The 12,767-nt window shown below is 41.8% G+C and overlaps 1 protein-coding gene across 1 annotated transcript in view; it reads right to left on the bottom strand.

Moving 5' to 3' along the window:
• The window catches only part of LOC5564467 (neurocalcin homolog), a 497,420-nt gene extending 486,365 nt beyond the window's left edge, over positions 1–11,055 (bottom strand). Inside the window, exon 1 of the mRNA XM_001648738.2 lies at positions 10,359–11,055. The gene's annotated coding sequence lies outside the window, so the exon portion shown is untranslated. The remainder of the gene's footprint in view (positions 1–10,358) is intronic.
• Between the last annotated feature and the right edge of the window lie 1,712 nt (positions 11,056–12,767).

Raw genomic sequence — 12,767 nt, 5'->3', positions numbered from 1 at the left:
TTTCTGAGATATCTCCCAAAGAACTTGTAATAAAATCCTTTCATAAATTTCTTTAAGAATCTTCAGAGAAATTCCTCAGGAAATATATCGATGGAAGTATCTTTGATTTTACTTGAATTCTTCGTGACATTACGACAAGTATTACTGCTCGTACTACTGTATAGGACCATCCATAAAGCTCGATAGCATCCATGGGTGGAGGGAGGTTGGTTGCTGGATATAGCTCACGGGTAATACAAATTTTAAAATGTTTGTGTTGACAAAAGACCACAATGGGGGAGGAAGGGCTTACAATACCAAAAAAGACCACGTGTCATTCCTCTAAATTTCGCTTCGAATATCGCAACAATTCTATTTCCCCAATGATAACCACAGAAATGACCTTTTAGATCATCGGAATTTTCTCCAAACATTCTTCCAGAAATCACCAGGACACCAACAGGAATGCCTCCGAAAGTTCTTTCAGAAATTGTCCTAAGCGCTCCAGGATTTTATGAAACTTTTATCTAGTGATTCTTCAATTGGGTCCTAAAATTTTTAATGAAATCTTGTTTTTATTCAAAAACACGAAATAGCATCTTACTGCAACTACTTTAGCAATTTTTCCCGCTCAAATAACGGCTATATCATGTTTAAACTTTAATTTAAAAATTGGGTCCATAAATGAACCTTGACACTTAAGATCATGTTTGACGTTCGCTTAGTCGACAAAAATACCACAGGGGTTTTAGTTTTAACACTGGGGTTGTTCCTATCTGACATTTCGGAAGGGACACGGAAAACAAAATACACCCAAAATTTGAGTTAAAGCCAAGTAAAGGGGTGTGACAAAATCGAAAAAAAAAATTTTTGGACTCAAACCAACGGAAAACATTAGAAAATTGAGTAAACATGTGTTATTGGCCTAAACTTAAGCGTTTGGCACTAAAATTGGGACAGGGCTTTAGGACCCTATCGCTTTCTCTCAGACATTCACCAAAATTGCCGTTCAGAACATCTTGAAAAAATCATTATTAAGTTCGCCAGAGTTGCCCCTCGGGATTCCTTAGGATTCCTGGTAAGATTTTCTTTGAGGATTTCCTTAAGATTACTTTAAGATAACTCCAAACATTTCTTTGGGAATTCCTCCAGTAATTCTTTGAGATTTTCTTGAGGAAGTCTTCAAAGATTTTCGTTTCCAGTCATTATTTTAGAAGTTCTTGCATGAATTGCCCGAGGAAAATGTCAAGGAAATATTTCTGAAATTATAAGAGAAATTTTTGAAAACATTTTGCTCATTTTTTGAGAAACTTCATCATAAATGTTTGGAATAACAGCAAGATGACTCCTTGGATGATGTACTGGAGGTTTTTTTGAAAAAATATCAACAGGTTGGTTTAAAGATACAGTGGGATTCCGTTTTTGGCAACAAAGTTGAAATTTTCAATTGCCAAAGACGGAACCGTGCCAAAATCGGAACCCATATTTCAAATTTTATTCTTCAACTATGGGTTTTGAAAGCATCATTACAATATTAATACATTTTTTATGGAATCATAAGGCGTTGGGACTTCGAAAAGGTTCACCTCGAAGCATTTTCCCGAAGTGTTATACTATGCTATGAATCTATAGCCCCGTAATATTAAATCTGGCAAACGTTTTTTCTGGTGGCGTTTTTACGCCTCAACGTCTTCAATTATTTTTTAGAAGCTTTATGTATAATTTTTGTATAAGAAGGCCTTGTAAAACCAATAATCGCATAAGTAATTTTTATTGAGGAACTGGACATTTTCGAAAAAAAATTGTTTTTCTTTTAAATACGTATTTGCGAATCAAAAGCGCTGGGTATTGCAAACCGGCATGAGATTTTTTTTCTGATTAAATGAACATTTAAAATCAGTTTAACTTTTGGTCTTTAGCGTAAAATTTGAAAAATTCGGTAAGTTTAGAATTGCTCCTTCAATTAATGTTTCTGATAAAGTAAAGTATTTTATAATGAATGGTTGACTGCATCAAAAGGGCATACATAAACATGAGAAGATGCATAAAAGTGGCTTGTAATTTTGTAGAATTTAATTCTCGAAAACTTATTCATACAGACTCAAGTCAAAAAAGTATACAAACTTACTTTATCGATCCTACGTGTTTCGCAGACGAAATTCTACACGTTTTGCTCTGAACCAACTCGATTTTTTACTTTTGGATCGTTTAATTTCCGGATTTACAAAACGACGAAAGTAAGATTTTCAACTTTCGCAACCTAACCACTACTTTCGCCGCCCGCTGTATGGAGAGACAAAGTGACTTAACCACGAATCAAAACAAAACACTACTTGAGTCGATTTTACACTGGTAGAAAAACGTCGCAAGTAGCTGAATAAAACGGCTTATATTTTTGTCATAAAATTCTTGTGTGAAATAATAGGAACTTCATAGTTTTTGAACGCGAGCTCATTGTATGCAAAATTTAAGCAATGTACACGTCGAAAAAATGTTTAAAAGGTGATTAATTTTAAAACAATTTTAGAAGACAGGTTGTGATTCTTCTCAATTAATTTTTTTTAAATCGTATGGAAGTTACTTACGTCGATTCGAAAAAGTAATCGAGGAGTGTTACTTGAAATAATTTTTAATTGAGGTTGATACATGTTTTACACCTGCCTTATGAAATCAACTGAAATTTACAGGATCCTGTTATGAAACCTCAAGAACCTTATAGGAATCTTCAGGTTCTCATAAGAAATCTACAGAAAAAACGCTTGAGCTCTGAAGCATCTTGCCAAGCATCCGTAGGATCTCGCATAGATTTCTCAGGATCTTGCTAAGGATTTTGCTAGAAGTTAACATCTTGGAACTCCGCTGCGATTTTGCCGAAAATTCTCAAGCTTCCGATGAAAAAATTTAAAAATTTATTATTATTAGGCTACCACTAGCACACCTCAAATTCCTCTGGGAACCTTTTCAAAATCCCCAAGCTTTCGCCGGAAATATTAAAAATACAACTAGAAATTCACATTATCCCGCTTAAAATTTACAGGAAGCCCTAGAGTTTATTTGGAATCACCAGTGTTCCGTCCCAACGTCACAAGAAGCAATTTGAGAGCGGTGGCAGCAGGCAACAGCGGAATATTCCATCGTCACCCTTGCATTTCGCTACCCGGTTTGCGGCATCAGGATAGGGAGCGGAAAATACCCCACTGTTGCCATATTGTCGCATCCCCTTTGAGCTTATTCGTTTCACCCTCCATCCAGCCTGCTATGTACAGCGAACGCACCACCACAACCGTCCCCATCGTTGAGCGCACCCCATTGCAGCATCGTTCAGCAATACATAAGAGAGTGGAAGTTTCCATCGCAACCCACCGCTGCGCATCCAATGTTTTGCATCTACCTGTAACATATATAAGTGGCTTGCATGCGCAAGCAATTGATTCAGTTTGTTTTCAACTTTTGTGCGATAAGTATCAAGTAAGAATACAGTACAGTTAAAGTTCCAAACCGCCTTTCTCTCCTCCGGAAGCCAAAACAGTCTTTTTCAAGACTTGAGTTGTTAAGAGTCCATTCCTGTGGAGCCATCGGTCCTTAACCAAGCAAATCTAGTTGCAAGCCGCAACATATGGTCCAATCGAACCGGATAAGGAGATTCATCGTATGTGTCGCCATCGTCGCTTCTGGAGAGGATAACAAGGATGTCGCCGAGAAAAACCCCGATCAAGACTCCGGCTGAAAAGCAGTCAACCGAGTACAACGACGAAGATGACATCAGTGCCCTGATCCATTCTCGTGGTCAGGTGGAAGCGAAAGTTACCAGGCTGAAGTCAACCTTGGTACAAGCCGAGTTAGATGAGACTGAGTTAACACCCCCACAAGTGAGACTGTTCAAGAAGAAGTTGGAGTCAGCAAACGCGGAATTTTCATCCATCCACCAGCGGATAATGGAGAAGGTTCCTGCCACCATCAGGGAGGAACAAGACGAATGCTATCTTCACTTCGACAACCTTCACGATGAGGTAGCAATGTTTCTCGAAACTAGGCTCGAGAGATTTTCATCATACCCAGGTGCTGTGCCAACAGGACAGCACACCGCCAGTCAGCCGATGATTGTGCAACAGCCGCTTCCACGTGCCATACCTACGTTCGATGGAAGGTATGAGCATTGGGAGAAATTCAAGATGATGTTCCGGGATGTGGTGGACAAGACCAACGAGTCCGACCGCATGAAGCTGTATCATCTGGAGAAGTCGCTAGTAGGAGATGCAGCCGGCCTGATAGACGCAAAAACTATCAGCGACGGCAATTATCAACGAGCATGGCAACTTCTGGAGGAACGTTTCGAGGACAAGAGACGTATCATTCATCTGCACATCAAAGAAATCTTCAACACGCAGAAACTGACCAGTACCAGCTACGGCGAGTTGCGCAAACTCGTCGAATCATTTTCCAACCACGTGGAAAACCTGAAGTTCCTAGGACAGCAGTTCAACGATGCTTCTGAGCAATTCCTGGTGTACATCCTATCGGAGGCATTAGACGATGCCACCAAGATGCACTGGGAGTCAACGGTGCAGCGTGGAGTATTACCAGCATACGATGACATGATCAAGTTCCTGAAAGATCGTGTTTCCGTTTTGGAAAGGTGCCAGCATCAAGGACACGATCCAAATCCGAAACAACGAAACAAGCCATCATCATCCATCGGCAAGATGCCGGTGCAGAAAAGCAACGCAGTTACCACCAGTTCCAGTTCATCCAAAGGTCCATGCCACATTTGTGGCAACGGTCATTTCAGTTATCATTGCCCGATGTTTAAGCAGCTATCAGCATCCCAGATGAGCGACAAGGTGCGATCCGCAGGATTGTGCTACAATTGCCTCCGCAAGGGACATCAAGTCAGAGAGTGCACATCGAGCAAGACGTGTCGCAAGTGCAACAAGCGGCACAACACTCTTCTCCATGAAGACAGCAATCGGAACAACGACCAAGAAGTGAAGCCAGCCATGTCTGGTATTAAGCATCCTGATCAATCACAACCGCCAGCTGTTGTTCATCCGTCCACTTCGGTGGTGGACCATCCCGTGTCCACTACATGCGCCAGCAAACATGTCCAAGCAGCAAAGACAGTCTTGTTGCTTACTGCCGTCGTCCGTGTTATCGATCGAAACAATCGATCTCATCAGTGCCGTGTTTTGCTCGACAGTGGGTCACAAGTCAACTTCGTTACTGAGGAAATGGCCAATCGCCTCGGTATGCCGAAGACATCAGCTAACATTTCAATCACCGGAATCAACGCCCTGCGAAGCCTTGCCAGAGACAAAGTATTAATCAAGATGCAATCATCCGACGGACATTACCACGCCAACATCGAGTGCCTGGTTACACCAAAGGTAACAGGTACTATTCCCAGTACACGGATTGAAGTCAGCCACTGGAAGCTTCCGCAAGGCATCCAACTCGCCGATCCAGAATTCTTCAAACCTGGAAAAATCGACATGTTGATCGGAGGAGAACACTTCTTCGACATCCTCAAGCCCGCTCACATCTACATGGGTGACAACGAACCGCAACTTCGAGACACGCATCTAGGATGGGTGGTGGCAGGAGTAATCAACGAGCCACACATGTTAAGCGCTACCATTCAACACACGAACCTCGCATCGCTCGATTCCATCGAAGAGTTGATACATCAATTTTGGAAGGTGGAGGAAGTACCAAACGCTTCTCCACTATCATCCGAGCAACAAGCATGTGAGGCGCACTTTCAATCAACGTATCAGCGTGATTCAACGGGTAGGTTTATTGTGAATCTGCCATTCAAGGACAACATGGACCAGCTGGACAACTGTCGGTCACTGGCTCTCAAACGATTCTTCATGTTGGAGAAACGGTTTGAACGCAATCCCGTGCTCAAACAGCAATATGTCGATTTCATCAAGGAGTACGAGGATCTCGGCCACTGCCGGGAAATCAAGGAAGCTGATGACCCTCCAAATCACAGCTCCTACTATTTGCCACATCATGCGGTTCTTCGTCCATCGAGTTCAACAACTAAGTGCCGAGTTGTCTTCGACGCCAGTGCCAAATCGGAGCCATCAAAGATGTCACTCAACGATGTCCTACAAGTCGGTCCAGTGATGCAAAACGGAATTTTCCAAATAACACTACGATTCAGAAAGTATGCCTACGCTTTCTCAGCAGACATCTCGAAGATGTATCGCCAGGTCCTCGTGGCTCAACCAGACAGACGATTTCTGCGCATCTTCTGGCGATCAGACCGATCGCATCCAATGAAGGTACTCGAGCTGAACACCGTAACATATGGCACAGCATGTGCACCATACCAAGCAACAAGGTGTTTGATTCAGCTTGCCAAGGACGACGGACCAGAGTTTCCCATCGGCGCCCAGATTCTCACAGATGACTTCTACGTTGACGATACTCTATCTGGTGCCAACACAATCGAGCAAGCCATCGAGTGCCAGTGTCAGTTGAAAGCCTTGCTGGCCAAAGGAGGTTTTCACATCCACAAATGGTGCTCCAATTCCGAGGAATTCATCCAACGCATACCAATCGAAGATCGTGAGCAGCAAGTACCACTCAACGAGTACGGTCCGAACAAAGTCATCAAGGTACTCGGAATTCTGTGGGACCCAAACATCGACACCTTTATGATCGCTAATCCACCAAGCATTCCGCCATCATCGAGTCAACCAACTACAAAGCGAATCATCTATTCCGAGGTGGCAAAACTATTCGACCCTCTCGGATTGTTCGCTCCTGTTATTGTCATCGCTAAACTACTGGTACAACAACTGTGGCGCACGTCAGCCGGTTGGGACGATCCCATTGATGATGAAATCCAGGACAGATGGTCAACGCTGCAGTCAACATTACCCGAGCTAGGTCGTATTCACGTTCCAAGATGTGTCACGTTTCCTGATACGATCGCACACGAAGTACATGGATTCGCCGATGCATCGAACGTTGCGTATGGTGCATGCATTTATCTGAGGAGTATTTTCACTGACGGATCAGCATGCCTTCGCCTCCTGTGCAGCAAGTCAAAGGTTGCTCCCTTACACGAACTGTCCATCCCACGAAAGGAACTTTGTGCAGCGCTCCTTCTGGTAAATTTGGTCGTCCAAGTCATCAAAACGCTTCAGATGCCTTTTCGTGAAGTTGTGCTTTGGTCGGATAGCACAATAGTTCTGGCATGGCTGAAAAAACCTTTGGATCAACTACAAACGTTCGTGAGAAATCGTGTGGCCACGATACAGTCAGCATCCGTTGAGTATCAGTGGAGATACATCCGTTCAGCTGACAATCCTGCCGATATTGTTTCCCGTGGACAACTACCGGAGGAATTAAGAAAAAACAGCCTCTGGTGGAACGGCCCAAGGTTCTTGACATCAGCCGAATACAACATCGAAGTCACCGAAGAAATTCCTGAATTTGAACTTCCGGATTTGAAATCCAATATAGCAGCACCACCGCTGAACTGGAAGCTAGGACGCATCACTGCTGTGTACCCAGGAGACGACGGTTTAGTTCGAGCCGTCGATGTTTTTGCCAGCAATACGACCTTCCGGCGTTCAATCAACAAGGTTTCCATCCTTCCCATCGAGGACAACCTCAACCCTTCGCTGGAAGAAAATGTTGATACGAGGTCTCAACCGGGGGGAGAATGTTCCGTCCCAACGTCACAAGAAGCAATTTGAGAGCGGTGGCAGCAGGCAACAGCGGAATATTCCATCGTCACCCTTGCATTTCGCTACCCGGTTTGCGGCATCAGGATAGGGAGCGGAAAATACCCCACTGTTGCCATATTGTCGCATCCCCTTTGAGCTTATTCGTTTCACCCTCCATCCAGCCTGCTATGTACAGCGAACGCACCACCACAACCGTCCCCATCGTTGAGCGCACCCCATTGCAGCATCGTTCAGCAATACATAAGAGAGTGGAAGTTTCCATCGCAACCCACCGCTGCGCATCCAATGTTTTGCATCTACCTGTAACATATATAAGTGGCTTGCATGCGCAAGCAATTGATTCAGTTTGTTTTCAACTTTTGTGCGATAAGTATCAAGTAAGAATACAGTACAGTTAAAGTTCCAAACCGCCTTTCTCTCCTCCGGAAGCCAAAACAGTCTTTTTCAAGACTTGAGTTGTTAAGAGTCCATTCCTGTGGAGCCATCGGTCCTTAACCAAGCAAATCTAGTTGCAAGCCGCAACAACCAGATTTTGGACATAATCCTCCATAACCAGTTATACACTCTAAGGATCCCTCAAGAAGCCCTCAGTGTCCACTTGGAAACTGCAGATATCCTGCAGAAATCGTTGAAATTTCTGAAAAGTCCCACAAGAACCAAGAATCCCTTTAAGATTCTCCAGGGTACAGTTAGGACACTCATAGATTCAGCTCGTAAGGAACATTTTGATGATGTTGAGACCCGTATCCTTGATTAACAATCTTGTACAGAATTCTGGATCGTCTCTTAACAAATCTAACGCCTTACAGAGTCTATAGAAAAGAGAGAACGTAGCTTTAAATAGTTGACGCAGGAAGATCAATATACACACCAATACCACAGACAAAAAGTAAGAACACTCTCAGTCGTATTTATCGCACGCTTCAATGATATTATTGAGAATAAATTGTAGTTTGGACTGTATTCGCATTTGTCATGTTACTTAATGAAATTTAATAAAAGTTATGATACACATGACCATTCTGAAGTGAATAAGCGCGTACGAAAGTCCTTAGTAGTTGGTGAGATTTGGGGAAATATCGACGAAAATGGAGCTCTGGAGTGTAATCGGTGTGGAGCTGACATGCTATTCAAATGGCTAAAGCAACAGACACGATAATATTTACAAAAATTTACAAATTATAATGGTATTGAAAAATGTTGCCAAAAACGGATCCATTTTGTTGCCAAAATCGGGGGGTGCCAAAATCGGAGCATGCCAAAAACGGAATCCCACTGTATTAGTAGAGGTAGTAGCTGCAGAGGATTCCTGGAGCAAGTTCTGAAAAAAAAAGTAGCTGGATGAAATTCTGGGAGAATTGATAGAGGAATATCTGGAAGAATTTCTGCAGAGATCTCTGTAAGAGTCCCTGAGAGTATTCTAGATAAAATCTTTGAAGAAATTACCAATATAATTCCAGAAGCTCTTCCTCGAGGAATCTGAGACTTGAGAAGTATGTTGAGTAGTCATGTTATACTCTCTGAAGGTTTTTATGGAGCCTGTAGTGTATCAAGATTCACTGCTAACATAATACGAAAAAGGGGCCCAGATAGCCGTAGCGGTAAACGCGCAGCTATTCAGCAAGACCAAGCTGAGGGTCGTGGGTTCGAATCCCACCGGTCGAGGATCTTTTCGGGTTGGAAATTTTCTCGACTTCCCAGGGCATAGAGTATCTTCGTACCTGCCACACGATATACGCATGTAAAAATGGTCATTGGCATAGTAAGCTCTCAGTTAATAACTGTGGAAGTGCTCATAAGAACACTAAGCTGAGAAGCAGGCTTTGTCCCAGTGGGGACGTAACGCCAGAAAGAAGAAGATAATACGAAAAATAACAATTTTAGTTAAAATAGAAGCTTTGGAGACCTTTTATTTCAGAGACGAACCAGCCACGATCTGAGCTGAAAGTCTCTTTAATAAAGATAATAATAATAATAATAATAATAATAAAGACCTTCTATTACAAATAGAGCCTTGCATTAATAAGAGACCAGTAATTATCCAAATGTAAGTGGTGAACTCGCCAAGGGCGAAAAGCCACTCTAATAAAGATAAATAATAATATCCAAATGAACTTCAATACAACTGAACAACATTATAAAAGAATTGAATGCATTGAATTTATGTTTAAGCATTGTATGTATAAATTTTGAAAGGTTTATTATTTATCTTTATTAGAGTGGCTTTTCGCCCTTGGCGAGTTCACCACTTAAAGCACCTATGACCTACATTATTGATCAAATAATTTGTAAAGTTCGATGGATGCTGTTTTTTACCAACTTCATGTAAAATCAATACTCTGTTCGAATATCCATTTGAGTCACTGTAGAAATCCGCCACCCGCCCCCAAATTCTTCCCTCCCTCCCATCAGCTCGCTTTTGTATATACGAATTCGTTTTAGAGGTCACTCTCTCGGGCCCTGCTTCTGTTAGGGCCCCACCAGCAAAACAAGAACGTGACCCCCAAGGACCGACTCGACTGAATATGTTTACACATTTTCCAGCTGCTTCCTGGCCCCAGAATCGCAAACCTGGATGCACAATCATCTCTCCCTCTCTCCCGCTGGGACGAAACGACGGCCAATCGACGGGTTTCCTCTTGGAAGCTGTGTTTTATCTTCTGTTTTATGCACCTTCTTCTCACTGACGCGAAAACACACAGAATCCAATAATCACGACACGACTGGGAATCCGATTGGAACTTGGAAGTGGAATCCCGAACTGGTTTCACAGGCAGGGGGGAATTTGCACTTGCCAATCACACTATTTTCTTCTATAGGCAAATCTGTTTTGATAAAGGCCTTTCCACGCTCTCTTTGCACAATCCGCTTCTATTTTAAGGGGCACTAAACTTCCGTCGATTGCTACTTTTTATAGGTATCAAACCTTATTCACCACGAGATTCACAAAAAACGCGTCGAAATTCCGAACTGGGACGAAAGTTTGAGATTCCTCTTTTCGCGAATTTTGCTCCCGAAAGGACCAAGGATTGTCCTCTTACTGACACCTCGGATACCGTTTTTCTCTTAATGTTTTTCCACTGCCGTTTTGCTTGTTACGAGAGGAACCTCCTGAAACGAGAAGTCTCTTGCTGACTGGACCAAAACCGCAGAATTTCTGATTCTCGCTTTTCTTGAGCTTTCTTTCGATTTCGCACGGGGAAAAATCCGGAGCCCTGCCAAAAGAACGCACCGAGCTCTTCTTATTGCTTGGCCTGCTGTGTGTGTGGAGGAAAAACGCGAACGACGATGACAAGGAGCTGTGCTAGCTGCTGCTAAAAAGTTATTTTTCCTTCGGTTTTGCCTTTTTTTTCGGGTGTCGGATCTTCTGTCCCGTTCGATCCAATGCGGGAAGCTGAGGTGTTTTCCTCCTACACGCGCAGCAGCTTGAGGGTGATGATGATTATTGTTATAGCGCCATCCCGCTCCCACGCACTGTGCAATGTGTCAAAATTGCGGGTCTCATGCATGCATCAAGAGAGCAGAGCGCCCCCTGAGACGATTCGCCCGCAAATGGCTCCACCACCCAACACCACCCCCTAATCGAACGGGACTGCTGACATTAAACTCGCCTCACGAGCGAGTTGAGCCGTGGCTCAGTATTAGAGGGTAGGAAGGTTATGCGAACAAAATTTGTTGCGCGTTGATGAAACACGGAAACGCACACAACAAATTTTCGATCAGTCTTCCAGATTTTCGTTTGCTGAAACCAATTGAGCTCTCGTCGAGCGGTATCACGAACGCGTGCGCAAATTAGCTGGTTGAAAATACTGCCGTTTGATCTTGCTGGGAACAGCTGACCTTTGTTTATATTTTCCACCAGCACTCTTTAAGTACACGCAAAATAATACTTTAGTAAGGACTGTTCATTTTATAAAGTGGACACTTTGGACATGCAATATCTTTTTAATTTATCAATGAAATCGAAATCGGTTTTCTGTACATCGTTCGACTAATATTGTACAATGCTGTGGTAATAAAAAAGTTACCAAAATAATATGATTTCACACTAATAAGGCACAACGTTTAGAACGGTCGATTTTTGGAGGTTATCAAAATCAAGGATTATTAAAAATTGTCAGGAAAATACAACAATTTATTTTTTTATTTTCAAAAAATGGTTGTACTTAGAAAGCATCATCAATTAGAAGCTTGCTAAAAAATATCAAGTTATTTTTGGAGAAGCAATTTTGCAGATATCATAGAATCATTTTTCATCAATTTTTTTTAAAGAAAAATATCTTTAATTTAAATGGAACTGATATGAGTAGAATTTTAAGGTTTAAAGTACGTCCAGACGGAAGTAATAATATAGTATTTATAATAAAAATAACTTACGCCTTCATAGAGTTGCTGATTTAGTCCCCACGTCATATTTTAAGCACAATAGAAAAACAAATAATTTATTTTCAGAAGACCACTCAAAGCACAATGACAATCATCAAGATTGGGAACACTGCTTGAATTAAATCAAATTTATTTTGCATGTATTATTTTCAGAATGTGTTATTCTGAGACTACCTATCAAAATATTTTGAGAAAAACGCTTACAGTTTTCTCTAGATCGATAAACATGCGTATAAAATTTTAAAAGTATGGGATTTTTCAATAAAACGACCATAAAGAGTAAATTTGATCCCCAAGAATGCGGTTAAAACACAAGATTTTGCTTTTTTTATACATATATACCCGCATAGCAAAAAACAGCTTGTCTTATATTGAAAACAGTAAACTTCTTCTATCTGAAATGGTTAATGTACCACAAACAGTTGTTTTGATGTAATACAACATGGATCTCAAAACATTTCATTATTTGAAACTGTTTAAGCAACCCATACCAAACAGTAACAAAATAACATACTGTTCAGAATCCGTTCAACAATTTGGAGATGGCATTCTAAAAGAAATGGTGGAAATATTTCGCTACCATTTAGCAAATGGGTTTTGTTTGAATTTGTGCAGCACACTAACACATGTACGTTTTACTTTATTTAACCAATGCTTAACAATTTGGCGAATAGTTACATATTTTGGTATTTGTGA

This window comes from Aedes aegypti, chromosome 2 (assembly GCF_002204515.2).
Source record: "Aedes aegypti strain LVP_AGWG chromosome 2, AaegL5.0 Primary Assembly, whole genome shotgun sequence".
Taxonomy (NCBI): Eukaryota; Metazoa; Arthropoda; class Insecta; order Diptera; family Culicidae; genus Aedes; species Aedes aegypti.
This window is presented reverse-complemented; position numbering and strand designations above follow the sequence as displayed.